The sequence below is a fragment of the Bison bison genome, unplaced genomic scaffold (assembly GCF_000754665.1).
Source record: "Bison bison bison isolate TAMUID 2011002044 unplaced genomic scaffold, Bison_UMD1.0 scf7180017864525, whole genome shotgun sequence".
Lineage (NCBI taxonomy): Eukaryota > Metazoa > Chordata > Mammalia > Artiodactyla > Bovidae > Bison > Bison bison.
In genome coordinates, this window is record NW_011495076.1 from 11,063,225 (window position 1) to 11,076,912 (window position 13,688).

General features: G+C 37.5%; 1 long non-coding RNA gene across 2 annotated transcripts in view; it reads right to left on the reverse strand.

The window, feature by feature from the left end:
* The window catches only part of LOC104981935, a 77,118-nt gene that overhangs the window by 12,137 nt on the left and 51,293 nt on the right, over nucleotides 1-13,688 (reverse strand). For both annotated transcript variants that reach the window (XR_824446.1, XR_824447.1), the window contains one exon: nucleotides 10,669-10,814. This is a non-coding gene — a long non-coding RNA (uncharacterized LOC104981935). The remainder of the gene's footprint in view (nucleotides 1-10,668; nucleotides 10,815-13,688) is intronic.

Below are 13,688 nucleotides of genomic sequence, written 5' to 3' on the forward strand. Positions count from 1 at the left end.
CATTTTGTTCTCACCTTACCTTGCTAACCCTTTTACCTAAAACTACAACAAATTCATGCCTTACGATTTGTTTCTTAGTTATTCTGGTTTGATGTTGGCCTAATTTTCCAAATTTATTCACTTGAATTTTAAACCTTAAAATAAAGCACATTTTGACTGTAAGCAGAAGAGATAAAACTTTTTAAATGAGTGAAGTTTAAAACTGAAATAAAATAAAGGATTTGGATCAACAACAACCAAAAACTGCAGTGATTAAGTGGAATGTGGCTATAAATTTCTAAAGCAAAGTTCAAGAAGGAAACAAAAACTTAAAAACAAAAATCATTTTCATTAAATTTCCCAAACAGACATTTCTCTCCTGGTGCTAAAATTTAAAATAACTTTTCTATTTAAGCCATTATATACAAAAATTGAATAATATAAATATGTGACTTCTATCAAGTGATTTAACCTTCCTACCTCATGTTCCTCATCTGCAAAATGGCTTAAATATTGTATATCTTGTATGTCTGCAATTGTTGGTGAGACAATGAAACACAAAGTTAATTTATAATTCAACAAATGTTCACTATGCTGCTAAGTATTTCAGGCACAGCTCTAGGTAGGAATATAAGCGGTGAACCAAACAATCAATGTCTGCCTTCATGAGTTTATGTCCATTATGTTCAAATGGACAAATGACAAATGGAAAAGGAAGAAAATAAACAACTGAACAGATTTTGGCATGTTAGATAATGGTAAGTGCTTTGAAGAAAAACAGAGCAAAAGGGAAGATAGTTGTGCATTTTGAATAAGGAACTCAAGTAAAAACTCTTCAAGAAGGTAGCATTTGACCAGAGACTTGAATCAAATAAGGGAGTGCTTAGTTGCTCAGTCATTCCCAACTCTTTGCAACCCCGTGGACTGTAGCCCTCTGTCTGTGGGATTTTCCAGGCAAGAATACTACAGTGGATTGCCATTTCCTTGTCCAGGGTGTCTTCCCAACCCAAGGATTAAACCTGAGTCTTCTGTGTCTCCTGCATTGGCAGATGGATTCTTTACCACTGAGCACCTGGGAAGCCCCCAAATAGTGGAGAGAACCACATAAAGATCTGAGGAAGAAGAATTTCTGCAAGAGGGAATGGAATGAATCAAGAAGAGAGGAGTGGACTAGGAAAAGGAGTCAGAGATACAGGCAGGAATTAAATCAGGTAGACCTTGTTTGTCTAGGGCAAGGAGTTTGGATTTATTCAGAATAGAATGGAAGTCACTGCTGGGCTTTGAGCTGTGACATGACTTCATTTCCTTTGTTTGAAAAGGTCATTGGGATGACTATGTTGAGAAATGACTATAGCAGAGCAAGAAATGAACTGTGGGGTGTCAGTACATTAGCTTTCAGTGGAGTTTAATAGGCTTAGCCTGAGGAAGTTGACAGATTGTGGGAAGGGGTTGAGTTTATGCTGTATCTTGAGTGTAAATGTGAGATTTGATGTTGATGGGACACATGTGATATATGATGGAGAAGATTCAGTGAGGACTCCATAGAGAAGCAGTTTCCAAAGGGAAAGCCACAGTTCCAGTTTGAAAGTGAAAGTGAAGTCGCTCAATCGTGTCTGACTCTTTGTGACCCCATGGACTGTAGCCTACCAGGCTCCTCCATCCATGGGATTTTCCAGGCAAGAGTACTGGAGTGGGTTGCTATTTCCTTTTCCAAGGGATCTTCCCAACCTGAGGATCGAACCTGAGTCTCCTGCATTGTAAGCAGATGCTTTACCGTCTGAGCCACCAGGGAAGTCACAGTTCCAGTTTACACATTTTAATTTAGGCATACCCATTATTCATTCACGGAGAAGGAAATGGCAACCCACTCCAATATTCTTGCCTAGAGAATCCTGTGGACAGAGGAGCCTGGTGGGCTGCCGTCTATGGGGTCACACAGAGTTGGACACGACTGAAACGGCTTAGCATGCATGCGTGCATTGGAGAAGGAAATGGCAACCGACTCCAGTGTTCTTGCCTGGAGAATCCCAGGGATGGAGGAGCCTGGTGGGCTGCCGTCTATGGGGTCGCACAGAGTCAGACATAACTGAAGTGACTTAGCAGCAGCAGCATTATTCATTCATTGGAAGCCCTGGTGTTGAAGCTGAAGCTCCAATAGTTTGGCCACCTGATGCAAAGAACCAACTCAATGGAAAAGACCCTGATGCTGGAAAGATTGAGGGCAAGAGGGGAAGAGGGCAACAGAGAATGAGATGGTTGGATGGCATCACTGACTCAATGGACATGAGTTTGAGCAAACTCAGGGAGACAGTGAAGGACAGGGAAAGTGTCCTGCAGTTCATGGGGTTGCAAAGAGTCGGACAAGACTTAGTGACTGAACAACAACAACAAATTATTCATTCAAGTGCAGATAGCATGCAGGCAGTTGAATATTCTGATCTGGAGCTCAGGGAGGACTGAGAGCTGTAAATGACATCTCAAGCTGTAGGATTATGTAATATCAGCTAATGAATAAACATACATAGATAAGAGAAGAAGGCAAAGGTTTCAACATTAGACAATAACATTTAAGGGACAGAAGGAAAATGAGAAACCTGAAAAAAATAACTGAAAACTAATATTCATGATAATAAAAGAGTTAACTCCCTTGGAGTTAGATATCTTAGAAAAAATGTGAAAAAGCTTAATTCAAGAACAAAGAAGGTGACCATTAATGTCAAATGCTGTTGAGATCAAGTAAATAAAAGTGAAGAACAGACCTTGGATTTGGCAAGACAGAGACCATTAGTAACCTCAGTAGTAAAGTGATGGGGTTGAAAGACTGAGTGAAGAATATGGGAAATGAGGAAATAGAGACACAAGGTATGCATAACTCTTATGATCTTTACTGGAAAGATCTTCATATCTCACAGGTTTATCTATATGCCTTTTCCCTAGATTCCTTTGTTTCTAATCTTTTAATCCATCTCCTTCTGGATCCCTGAACAACCAGCCAAGACAGTCACCACAGCCTGTGAGTCTACATATACATTCTCATTTATATCACATCATTTCCCAGACAAAGTAGATAACCAGATACATCATCCCCAAAGTCCTGGCTATTGGGAGAAGTGTGACTCTGCTCACCTGATGCCACATGGACCACTTCTGTCTTAAAATAAATTGCTGGGCCCATTGTACCTTATGTTTTGAAAAGTGTAACAGAGCCCAACTCAAGATAGTCAGCTCTGGCCATGTGGTTAATTCATGTTCCATGATCAGATGCTCATTTACTGTTAGAGCTCAAGAGTGTCCAGCTGCTTTTTTTTTTTTTTTTTACTGTGCCCCACAGCTTGTGAACTCTCAGTTCCCCGACCAGGGATTGAACCCAGACCCTGGCAATGAAAGCCCAAATCCTAACCACCAGGCCACAAGGGAACTCCCAGCTGCTATTTTTTCAGTGGAATAAAATTTCTGCTGAAGATTTTGCTCGAGAAGTCAAGGCACCTAAATTATGATTATTCTTGTGGGGTTAGCTATAAACTCCACATGGCTTCTTTTCAACAACAGATACATCTAAAATCAGTCCGTAATCCTCATTTCAGAGGCTGCTTCCTAAAGAGCCCAATGTTAACAGGTATCTAATGTCTTTCATCTTTTAAGGAAGTTTTAAAATAACAGCTATGCTACAACAAAACTATTATTTTCTTTACATAGAAATTAGGCAAGACGTTGAAAGAACTTCCTAAATCAAATATAAACTGAATATAATGCAGCTTAACCATGATAGTATTAACTTGCTATTCTTCAGAAATATTGCATCACTGGGACTTCATTAATATGTAATATTTTAGGGGTATGAACAGATAGCTTATTCTGATGAATGACAATGGTGAATAGTAATAAATAGCTTGGATGTACTCGATTTAGAGCTACAAAAGTCAGATACTTTATTGCATTGATTGCTGAGAAATAAATATGGCAGCATGCAGATTTGTGATTATATCAACCTTTCCATTTTTAAATAACATAACCTCAAATCTAGAATCCGTCTATTTGTGAATTGAAAAAAGAGAGTTCCAGAAGCTGAACCCACAACTTGACATTTTCATCTCTTTTGGATGGAAAACTATAATCTGTAATTATATCTTAAATCAATTTATTTAACACAATATTATTTTGCTGTAAAATTAATGTGACACAAAAGAAATATTTATAGAATAAAAGACAGTCATTGAAAGTTTAATTGTAATATCTCTAGAAAATATAACTGCAAGACACAATTTAAAATCAAAAGTTTCTGAAAGAAAGAATTTTGCATGAGTTATCTATAGAGCTGGCCCTATAAATCTTTAAGTTCAGGATAAAAGAAAAATATTTCACTTCCAGTTAATCAGTAGATTACCAAGAGTAAAATTGCTAAGGATACCTTAAGCCCTAATATTGGATTTCTGTTAGACCAACCAAGAACCAAATTCAACCACAGCTCTATCTTAGTCTCTATCAACAAAACAACTCTGTTTTTGCCTACTTCACATGTAGACTCCTGAAATAAGAGTACATTAGGAAGATAATCTCGGGGAGCAAAGGAGTGTGTACCATCATCTTAAGTCTGCTGTACTATACATATAGCTGAGTCGATTTGTGCTGATATTGTAAATTTCTACAAACCTATTCTCCAAGGTCAAAACCCTATATTAAAGATTTGAGATTTATAATTAATGTCTCTATGCTAGTTGACCCTCTTGATTATATCGATGAGAATTTTTAGTGAAGGAAAAAAAAGGGCATTCAGAGGTGGATTTTGTGTGTGCCAAAGACTATTCAGAATTTCATTTGTGGAAATAAGGGCTGTTATTCAACTTAATAAAGTTGCACATTCAAAACTCCTGCTTTCCCCTAATAATTAAGTTCAAGTTGCACATTTTAATATTGTATATGCTAAGTCACTTCAGTCGTGTCCGACTCTGTGCGACCCCACAGACGGAAGCCCACCAGGCTCCCCCGTCCCTGGGATTCTCCAGGCAAGAACACTGGAGTGGGTTGCCATTTCCTTCTCCAATGCAGGAAAGTGAAAAGTGAAAGGGAAGTCGCTCAGTCGTGTCCGACTCTTAGCAACCCCATGGACTGCAGCCTACCAGGCTCCTCCATCCATGGGATTTTCCAGGCAAGAGTACTGGAGTGGGGTGCCATTGCCTTCTCCAATATTGTATATATGATACTGCAAATATTAATAAACTTTTTGAAGATGATTTTGAATAATGTTTGGTCTTATTTACATATATATATGTAACACACATATATATGTAACACACACATTTTGATGTATTTCAAATAGTATTTGCAAATATATACATTATTTTAAATTTTTACATTTTAATCTGATAAATCAGATCTTGCCAAATACTAAATATGATTTTATTAATTTAAAAATTAAACATAAAAATGTTGTATAATTTACATTTCTTGAAAGTTCTTCCTCTGTAAAGAAACACAGTATGATTTCAACTTAAACTCATTTCTAAATAAATTGCTCCATTATACACTTTAGAGTTATAAGGCTTTGCTTTAAATGCCAAGATTCTCTTAAATATCAGAGTAAATAAAATGTCAATCATGCACACATTTTTTTCTAACAAAATATTTATATAATGTTTTTCATTTCCTTTTATAGTAGCTTTTGTTATGTGCTACTGTGGCAGATTATATTTTCCACAATGGTCACAGAAAAATTTATGGTCCTACCTCACTCCTCATCAAGAGGCAGAGTCTATTTCTCTATCCTCTAAATCTGGGCAAGGTTTTTTCTACTGCAAAAAATAGAATGCAGAAAAAGTGATGCTGCCACCATGTTATGAGGAAGCCCAGGCCACAGAGAAGCTGACAGCCCAAACTCAGATCTTACCTGACTGCCAGTATCAACCACCACACATGTGAATGAGCTAGTCTTCAGATGATCTCAGTTACTAGCCTTCAAGCTTTTGCTGTTGATGTTGAGCAGAACAGAAAAGAGTTATCTTCACTGAACTTTGCCTAAATTGCAAATCTGCAAGCATACTACTTGTCATTGTTTTAAGCCACTAAAACAGGAGGGAGGTTTGTTAAGCAGCAGTAGATAACGAATACAGTTGCTCAAATACCCTGCTTTGGACTGTGGTACCTGTTTTCCCCAGCTGGTGAGAGTGTGGGCAGTTGATGGAAAGGTTTTCAGTCGAGTCACTCTCTGGAAACAGCCCTTAGCTAAAGAGATTTGCCCCACAGCATCCTGAGTAGTTTGCCCTCTTGGAGTAAATTCACACCAAATGATGTGTTGATGTAGGAGTGCTAACATCTTCTTGTGCCAAACACCATGAAGGTGGAAGAGTTTGAATTGCCGAGCAATATGAGATCATGCGGACCTTCTCTGGGATACATCACGCATCAACTCCTTTCTTTTCCTAATGCTACTTTCTTCACTGCCCACCCGCCCCCCGCCGCCCAGATGTTGATCCTGAAAGCATTCCCTAAAATAGTTCCTATACACAAATCTCCATCTCAGACTCTCTGTTTCTCTGGAATCCAATCTAAGATGTTTTTCCATATTAATTTAATATCTTCCCAGAGTAAAAAGATGCGCTGTCACTAGTGAAGACAACTATCTAAGCTTTTAAATGATAGGCTGACTGGATTCTTGTTGGCCATCCTGATATGACATACATAACTGTATTTATATTTGTTGTGTCGATAATTTCTTTACTAGAAGGAGATGACCATGTAGTCCTAATCCTTTGATTCAGCACTAATATAAGTTTGCAAAATATGCAGGTTCATCATTCAGGGTCCAACCAGGAGACAGTAAGCATAGTGGTTATTTGAATATAATAAAACTAATTGGTAACTAATAGAAGATGGGTATAACAGGAAAAAGAACTCAGAAGTAACAGATATAAAAGAACAACTACTACCTCTAAACTGAGGAATTGTGGACAATAAAGCTAAAACAATAACAAAGAGAAATGTAAAAGACTAGGAAGAGCCCTGACCTCAAGGCTGAGAATCAGACCTTTTTCAACAGGGTGAACATAGAGACTACCCATGGCAAAGAAACTTCCTTAAGGATGGGAATGGGAGCTAGTCTGTAGAAAGAAAGAAAGTTGCTCAGTTGTGTCCGACTCTTTGTGACCCCATGGACTGTAGCTGCCCAGGCTCCTTCGTCCTTGAGATTTTCCACACGAGAATACTGGAGTGGGTTGCCCTTTCTTTCTCCAGGGTATCTTCCCGATCTAGGGAATCCCGCACTGCAGGCAGACTCTACCATCTGAGCCACCAGGGAAGCCCAGTCTGTAGAAGTGGCCTCCAGTTTCTACAGGGTGTGACCGGGACACAGTGCTCAGGAGTGACCACTGGAAGGAGATCATAACCAAAGAGCATAGCTGGAGGCTTCTGGGCTCTCTCATTAATAATAACAATAATGCAAGGCCAGAACCCTAGATGGAAGTTATCTTCCTCTGTTACAGGCTTGTAGCATCTCTCCACGGAGAAGGCAATGGCAGCCCACTCCAGTGTTCTTGCCTGGAGAATCCCAGGGACGGCAGAGCCTGTGGGCTGCCGTCTATGGGGTTGTACAGAGTCAGACACGGCTGAAGTGATTTAGCAGCAGTAGCAGCAGCATCTCTCCAGCACCCTCTACTGATGATGACTAACATTTTGCCGGGTGCTAAAGTAAACGCGTTAACAGGGTTCATTTTTATTGTCACAAAGCATGGGAAAGAGATGCATTCAGAGCTGAAAGAAAATAGTTGATTACTGGCACACCAGGTTAAATATTTGACTGGATTCTGCATCTGTTTTTCTCCTTTCATCTATCTAAAAGCTTAAAGACTTTTCAAACTTGACAGAATTCTGCACAATTTCAAATTATCAGCATCGTATAATTCCAACTACATTTAAAAGGTAATCTTATTATCTCATATGACTTTTTATAACTGGCTTTTGCACCTTAAGAGATCAACTTACAGTCATGCTGCATAGTACAGTATTGTTACCTCAATTAATGGAAATTTATTTCAAGGAAGTACATGAGACTTAGTAAAGAAATTAGAATCTTAGCCATGTGATCAGTCTTCATAAGAATGTAGGAAAAAGTTATGTAATTAGTTATCTGTGAAATCAGAACATATTTTAAATAGTAGAAGAATCCAGTGTTGAGCTAATAACAGTATTACTGCATTGGCTCCCCAATGGTGGTATTGATTCACAGTATAGTTTCTCAGGTGATCTCTATCTTTTCTTCTGCACCTACCAACCAAATACTTCACTTTTACTCATTTTTCTAACTTAACATAATATTCTACTTTGGAAATTATCCTTCAGTATAGCTTAAGGATATATCCTATTATATATAGCTATATATCCTATATAGCTCTTCTACCTTCCAGCATCTTTTTTGAGGGGGGGAAAAAAACTCTTTTTCAAACAGAAAAAGCATGTTGCCTTTTCTTCATAGGTCTTTTAGCTCCTGCTTCTGCTACTAACATGTTGATGTTTTCCCCATATCTCTAGTTCAAATTACAAAGAAATAGACTTTGATTGGCCAATTAATAATACCTCTTCTTGAAGATGACTAAATTTCAAGCCTCCTCCTGGCCATTCTTAAAGATTGCCTCTCACTGAGTTAACGGTCAATCTCTGATTCAATCACTTCTAATCAGTGGTTATGAGTCCATAACGTAGAGAATATAGTCACCACCTCTGTGTTGGAAATCAAATAGAGTTGCTCTTCTCAGCAAAGTACTGTCCACATGAAAGAGAGATATTTGAATGGTGGAGCAGACCAGAGACTTTGAAAGGTCCTCCCTAGTACAACACTCAGTCTAAAAATCCTGATTAAAGAGAGTTCCCCAAAGAAGTTCCAGTCCGTGGTTCCCAACAGTGGCTTTTATCGCTTTCTGTCAGCACCATCAGCTGCTTCTGTTGACTGTGCTAACAATGATAGGGTCTCCCATGGGTTTCTCTTTTTGACAGTGCCCTGTGTACCTTGCCAACAGCTTGCAAACCCCTTGGAGAGTGAAGAGGGCACAATGGCTCTCTCAGCACAGTTCACAACTGAGGCGTTGCTGAAGTACAGTCTTTTCAAGGTTATTTTATAGACCACCTAGTATTGCAATTGGAACTGGGCCATTTCTCTGAATCCTCCTTGGTTCACAGTCAGCTTACTGTCCATAAGTTACAATATGACTTTTAAAGGGGAGGATTTTGCTGTATGGAGTTCCTCCCAACATATGAATTATAAAAGATGAAAACTGTAGTGACGGAACATATTGGTTTAATGTAAATCCAACTAACGTGAATTTGCTTGGCTTTAATTTTTACCCTGGCATAAACTATAACAATGGCAAATTAAACAGAGATGATGAGAGTTTGAAGGGCCCCTTTGGATTACGTGGTCAATACTTCTAATTTTATAGGTAGAGGGAAAAAAAGAAAAAAAGTTCAGAGGGTTATTCTCTGTTGTGGATATTTTGAGATTAGAACCCAGGCTCCTTGAAGCCAAACCCCACTCCCTTTCTAGATATCATGCTGCCCCCTAGTGTCATCTAGATTTTCACAAGAACCCATGATTTCCTTCACAGGAACAAATTTCCACTAGTGTAAAGATTTACAAACCTAGAATGCATGAGCTAAATTAAAATGATCCACAGAAGATTGAATATAAAACTCCTTTTCACAGTACTTTGTCATTTATTAGAATTACTGTGAATATTTGAATATGTCTTATATTCTAAAATACATGTTCTGATATTAAATTAAGACCCCAACAAGTGTATTGGAGCGGGGAAAGCACAGACTCACTTAGAAAATAAAAAGCAAGAAAACAAAAACAATCCAGCAACACTATCTTTAATTAAAACTCAATCTTTTTCAATATATCAATCAGTCTTGTATATAGCAATGAGTTTCTGTAGTTACAGATAGGGTTAATTGGCATCCTGAGGCAACTTGGGGTGTATGAGAAAAACCACAAAATAAAAGGATCAAAGCACCACTTTTATAATAGGAGAAATTAAACACTGTGAAAAAATACAGAGAAGCCAAGCGAAATTAGAGTATCATAGTAAGTTTTACCATATATTTTCATTCACCCCCTTCCAACAAAAGGATAGATATTTATAAATAGAAGAGCAAAACAAATCAAATAGAAATAAGCAAATAAAAAATTGACTTGCTACATTATGAGAAGAAAAAACGAATTAAAAAGTGTGTAAAAAATATATCAGGGCAAGACAGAAACAGAAGAGAAAATAGGACAACTAATAAATGAGAGGAAGTAAAGAATTAATTATTACACTAAGAAGGCTGATATATTGAGCTCATTTTAAAATGTCTTTAAAAAAGAATGAAGACAAAAAATTTGAATAAAGGGGAACTAATGAAGACAATGAAAATTGTTAATAAAAATGTTGAGAGGGAAAATGTGGAATATATTGTAAAATAGTGAATAGTGATTCAGAAGATTTTAAGTAAGATTATGAGATTCTTAAAAAGAAAACTCTATGATGGATACACCGCCAAACATATGAGCACTGTCTTGGGCTTAATATATTTAATTTAATTAACTATGAAATTCCAAAAACATTCAAATTACACTTTAAATTATGTATTATTCAAGAAAAATCTCACAGGAGATTCAGAAGCAGCACACTGAAAAGTGTATTTTCTTTTACCTCTTACCTCTGAGTTTCCATCTGATCATCTTCCAAGAGACTTCTTGCATGAAATAGCATTTGTCCAACACTTTCCAATGCAACTCATTCTTCTAAAACAGTTCTTCTCAGTCTAATATCACATCCAGTGGTGAAAACTTGAAAGATTTTCCTCTAAGATAAGGAAAAAGACCAATATGATTATTCTCAGCACTCTTTGCAACACAATCCTGGAAGTCCTAGCCAGAGAAATCAGGAAAGAAAAAGGAAAAAAAAAAAAAATCCAAATCAGAAAGAAAGAAGTAAAATATCTGTATTTCCAGATGTTATGATTTTATAAATAGAAAACCCTAAAAACTCCACCAGTTAACTGTTACAACTGATAAAGGAATTTAGTAAAGTGGCAGAATACAAAATCAACATTCAAAATTCTATTGTATTTATATACACTAACAATTAACTAGAGAAAGAAGAAAATAATTTCATTTATAGTAAAAGCAAAAATGATAAAAATAATTAAAAATAAATTTCACCACAGAGGTAAAAGATCTCTACACTGTAAACTCTAAGACATTGATGAAAGAAATTGAAGAAGACAGAGGACACAGATAAATAGAAAGATATCTTGTGTTCATGATTTGAAAGAATATATATTATTGAAATGTCCATAATACTCCAAGCTATCTATAGATTCAATGCAATCCTTATCAAGAGTCCAAAGATATTTTTTATAAAAATATTAAAAAAAAATCCTAAAATTCATATGGAACCATGCTGCTGCTGCTGTTGCTAAGTCACTTCAGTCATGTCCGACTCTGTGCGACCCCATAGACAGCAGCCCACCAGGCTCCCCCATCCCTGGGATTCTCCAGGCAAGAACACTGGAGTGGGTTGCCATTTCCTTCTCCAATGAATGAAAGTGAAAAGTGAAAGTGAAAGTGAAGTCGCTCAGTTGTGTCCGACTCCTAGTGACCCCATGGACTGCAGCCTACCAAGCTCCTCCACCCATGGGATTTGCCAGGCAAGAGTATTGGAGTGGGTTGCCATTGCCTTCTCCAATATGGAACCATAAAAGACCCTAAATAGCCAAAGTAATATTGAAAAAGAAGATCAAAGATGGAATCATCACACTTCTTGACTTCAAGTATACTACAAAGCTATAGTAACTGAAAGAGTATGGTACTGGCATTTAAAAATACACATAACAGGGGCTCTGGTATCTCAGTAGTAAAGAATCTGCCTTCCAATGCAGAAGATATGGGTTCTATCCCTGATCCAGGATGATCCCACATGCTACAGAGCAACTAAGCCTATGCACCACAACTACTGATGTACTCTAGAGCCTGGGAGCCACGACTGCTAAGTCCAAGTGCCTCAAATACTGCAGCCCACATGCCCTAAAGCCTGTGCACTGCAGGAAGAGAAGTCACTGCAATGTAAAGTCCACACACCACAACTCAAGAGTAGCCCCTGCTTGTTGCAACCAGAGCCCACACAGTAATGAAGATCCATCCATCACAGCCAAAAAGAAAGAAAGAAAGAAAATTATTTTTTTTAAATGGCACATAGAACAATGAAACAGAATTGAAAGCTTGGAAATATACTCAAACACATATGGACAACTAATCTATGACAAAGGAGAGATCTCCCTTATATGTGAAATCTACAAAAAAAAAAAAAAAAAAATCCAAACCCATAGAACAGAAAGTAGATTGTTGATTGCCAAGGGCAAGAGTGGAGTGGGGGAAATGTGTGAGGCTGGTCTAAGTGTACAAACTTCCAGTGATAAATGAAAAAGTCCTGGGGATGTATTGCATATCATGGCAACTATAGTTAACAATGCTCTATTGTATGCTTGAAAGTAGCTAACAGGATAGTCTCAAAAGTTGTCATCAAATACACAAAATAATGATAACTATGTGAGTTGACGGATGTGTTAAGTAACCTTATTGTGGTAATCATTGCACAATATATACGTATACAACATTGTACATTTTAAACTTATGCCATGTTATGTATCAATTATACCTCAACAAGAATAAAAAGATGGAAGCTTATAGAAACTATCCTACTCAAGATATTTTTTAAACAGAAAATGAGAAGCATTCTCTGTCAAAATTTGCAGTTAATTTTGACAGAGAATGTTTAATTAAATTAATACCTTTAATTAAAACATAAGTGAAATAAGGTAGACAGATAAGGATTTAGAATGCTGAAAGCTTTAGAATTCATCATTGAATTTATTACTGCATAAATGTGTGTGTATGAGTGTGTTCAAGTGTGAGTGAGTTAGAAATGGAGAGCAGAATAGAGAATTTTGAAGTACAAAAACAGGAGAAAGATGTCTTTCTTGGGCCATTCTCTGGATGTTAGTTCTTCTTATTCAGGCAATAAGAATAGGGACCTATTAAACAATGGACACTTTCATAATACCTGTGTAGCAAAAAATAGTGATCATCTATTGCTACTCAGGATTCACTTCTTCTCTGAGGGAAGAATTGTTAGTTTTTTGTGAAACACTTGACCCATAAGATTTTTGTGAAACACTTGACCCATCCCTGAGTCCAAGCTTGTGTTTTGAATGGGAAACAATATGGCCTTACTGGCCTTATACCTCAAAGCTGAAATGAACACCTGACTCAAACTAGGCCAGTCAGAGCCCTTCTCTGGAGGTTTTTACTTTGGACCATAGGTCATGATCCTAGTCCTGGTACTAGCCCATGGTCTTAGTACTAGGTCACGTTACCTAGTACTTTCTAGATGTATAAGAAATATAACCCTAGATTGGCTCATTACCATGTTCCCAAACTCTGCCATGTCAGTCTGAACCAAAAGAAAGTAAGGCCAACATAAAGAGGAAAGCAAAATGATAGACCAGTTGTCCTGGAGATTAGTCCTGAACTTTCTTGAATTTGGTTATATATCTTCAGTTCAGTTCAGTTCAGTTGCTCAGTTGTGTCCGACTCTTTGTGACCCCATGAATCACAGCACGCCAGGCCTCCCTGTCCATCACCAACTCCCGGAGTTCACTCAAACTCACGTCCATCG